The sequence below is a fragment of the Wolffia australiana genome, chromosome 14 (assembly GCF_029677425.1).
Source record: "Wolffia australiana isolate 7733 chromosome 14, ASM2967742v1".
Lineage (NCBI taxonomy): Eukaryota > Viridiplantae > Streptophyta > Magnoliopsida > Alismatales > Araceae > Wolffia > Wolffia australiana.
Window position 1 is genome coordinate 14,771,302 of NC_135848.1, and position 3,552 is coordinate 14,774,853.

A 3,552-nucleotide genomic window follows, 5' to 3' on the forward strand; every position below is an offset into this window, starting at 1 on the left:
AGTTTTTGAGTTTACTAATTTTTCAATTTGATTTAATTGTAAACATTTACTTCATATTATTTTTAAACGTGTTATGTTATCATTTAAACAACATTTTTTATTTTTATTTAATTCTAGGATATTTATTATTGATGCTGTTTCATAGTTATTGAATTTATGTTTATATCTGTGTGGAATGTGAAGATCATCCAACGGATGTTGGCAGTAAAGAGCAACACACTGATGCTGATGGTGATGTAAAATTAAACACAATTGTCGACAAAGGAAATGTCACAGAAGGGGATGGGTGGAAAGAACAATGGAAGGAAAGTACTTGTGAGAGAAAAGTGGCATAAAAAATGTATTTTGGAGACATTTTTAGTTTATTCATTGTAAGCTGTACAATGATGTGAAGGGAACTACTATCAATAATCAAATATTAATGCTATGAATTGGCCTTTGTATAAATAATAGGGATATATTTTACTCTCTTTTTTAGTGCAGGTATCTTCCATGGCTATGGAGAACATCTAGAAATTAGAGGTTGATAAAACTAAAGAAAATATGACACATAAATGAGAAATCTAATGAAAAGAAACACATTCCAGGAATAAAAGATATCTTGGACGTTTGGTCCAAGACACAATAGAGAAATTATGTTTCTCTCCAGAAGTGCTGGCCATAGAAGAAAAAGGTGATGATATAATGATGAAAAACCTTTACAAGAGTAACTCTAACATCAAGGGGCAGCCTGTGGAAATTTGTGTTGATGTCTTACTATGAGACTGTGTACATAAATTGAGAGCAATCTCTTTCACACTTTGCAAACTTTCTGAGAAACACATTATGTACATTAAGTTGTGTAAGAAGATGTACCATGGATGACCAAAACACGCTCCTGTTGAATTATACAAGTTATTGGCCCAGCACATATGAGGTGTTAACATGGCCATTACAAAAGTATGTCCTTGATGAAAGGCACATATCTCGCAAAGGAGAACTAAATGTATAATGCAGTAATTTTGAAAGGAGAAGAAGTTAATGATGAAATGAGACATAAATGTGTATACAACGAAACATAAAATGGTTTGGTGATTTATCACATGGTGGATGGATGAGTGATGATGCTATAGATTATTTCAGATAGTGGGTGATGTGATGGAAGTGCTTTGATGGGTTGAATGTATGGATCTAAACTAAAGTGGCATTGAGAAGATGACCATAATGTAGATTCAAGAAACTCAAATTAGATTCTTATCTTATGCCATGATAAGGAATTAAACGCTTCCAGATGAACTCCTTGACCTCTATCGCATCAGACTTCAAGATGAACCCTTGAATTGAAGATGACTTCTATAAACAAAAAGTAAAGGAAAGCTTGGTGGATATTATAATTAGTTTAATTCACTCAACCTATTAATGTAGGAGAAATTTTTAAATATATTATTTACATATTTTGATTGCATTAGGGAAATAAATACTTAGATAAAATAATTAGTGAGCTGGCATAAAAATTTCAGCTAAAATAATTGCATATCATCCTAAATCAAGTGTAGAAGGTGGAGCCTTTTGAGCCATTTGTCTTCCTTAGTTTGTTTCATCCATGATGTTACTGGAACAATTAGGATTCCCAACCTCAGTATCTCTGAAAAATATGTACACATTAGGCTGAAAATTTTCACTCCAGCATCAGAACACTGAATTGACATTGCCACATCTAGTGTTCTCGGCTAAAAAACAATGTAGTAAAATTTAGAACTTCAGGATTTTTAAGGTACCATGTTGAGCTGAAAATTGTTGCATCAAATTAGTTCTGCCGTATTCTGGCATCATAAGAATTCATTGTGATTTTAATCACAGACTTTTCTAAAGTTCTTGTACACCTTGGGCTCAGAAAAAAAATTCAAGGGCCAATCTTTGATTGACACATTATGGTGCAGCAAATCATTGGCCAAAATTCAAATGAATAAGATTGTGCCACATAGATGAGTAGGATTATGCCAAAGCCCAGAAGCCCATTTTCTAAGGCCCATTGGCAACTTGTGGCCCAAGAAGGAGATCCTTCTAGAACTGACATAATCTGCTGAAATATAGCTAGAGCCCCTCAAAGTCCTTTGATTGGATTTTCTCTGCCAGGTTTTTCTCTGACATGATTTTCTCTAACAAGACCTTTTAACAGAATCCTCTGCCAGATTCTTCTTCTTCCATGATCTCTGCTCTAACTTGTCAGAGCTGCATATCTTCTTTTTTGTCCCATCAGGATCTTCTTGAGCCTTAAAAATATCTCCTGACAGCTTCTATAGGCCCCTGAATCTGCATCATATCTCTACAGGCCTGTCAGGCTGCTTATCCTCTGTTTTAGATTGTCAGAATTATTTTTCTCAATGTTTTGACTTATGTTGTCATGGGTACAGTCATTATAGATGACCCTGCATTTGTTTTGGCCTATATAAGGTCCCCATGCACCCCTAGATGATTATTATTGAAATCTATTGTCTTGTTTAAACTGTTGTTTCTCCCCGCTGAGTTTTCTCTTTGCTAGAGAGTGCTTAGCTGCTTGTGGATTCAAACAAACCCCTTGCGGACTCAAGGATTGGAGAAGTTAGTTCTATGGATTTAGGACTTGGCTCCTTCCAGTAGTGCAAGGCTTGTGGATTCCAGTCATTTTCCTACATCGTTCGTGTACTCAGGCTGCGTCAGATTAAATCAGATAAAATCTCAAAAAACCCTCAAACTTTTTAAATAAATATAAAAATATTGTTTAACATATAATGTTAGTTTCTTAATCAGTATTCTAATAGAAAACTTCATAGAATGTATTTATTCATTTTAGGCCTTATTACATTGAAATATCATCATTTCAAGGAAACTGAATTTTTATAATAATGATACTACATTAATTACATTGGTATCACCACTGCAACTTAGCTGATCAATAGTCACTTAAAATGCCCTATAAGTGTGAGAACTTAACGGACACAAATATGAATTATTTGTGGTATCATTCACACCTCTAAGTGTCAATATCCCCATGAAGTACTGGAATTCCCAGACTATATTTTCTTGTGATTTTGGAGATCTGATATAATCCTGAACACATCTTAGTTTCATCCTATTACATATGAACCTCACATATATTTTAATAAATTTCATTATCTCACTATTGGTAACTACACAAAGACAAGAGATACTAGCCTTCCTCCAAATTGGAGATCAGAAGCATATATTCGTTTTGTCCTATTTTCAGCACAGAATAGGAAATTTGCATGAAGAATAAATTGGGCAGGTGGGAATGAACTCAATGATGGATTTTAGAGGTAAAAGAGGGAAAATAAGGATGTCTGATAGTTAAAAAAGGCGGCATGGTGGATCAAGCATTAAAGGTCATAAAAGGTTGGTAGTGCTTAGGATATCCTACTCCCAAGATACAAGGATGAGATGTGATGAATGCTAAGAAGACATACTGATGTATAAACAAGTTAAGATAATATACAAAAGAATGAGGAAGTAAATGTAGAAAAGTTATCAACAAAGGGCCCAGAGACAAAAATGAATCCAAACTGGAAAAGCTAG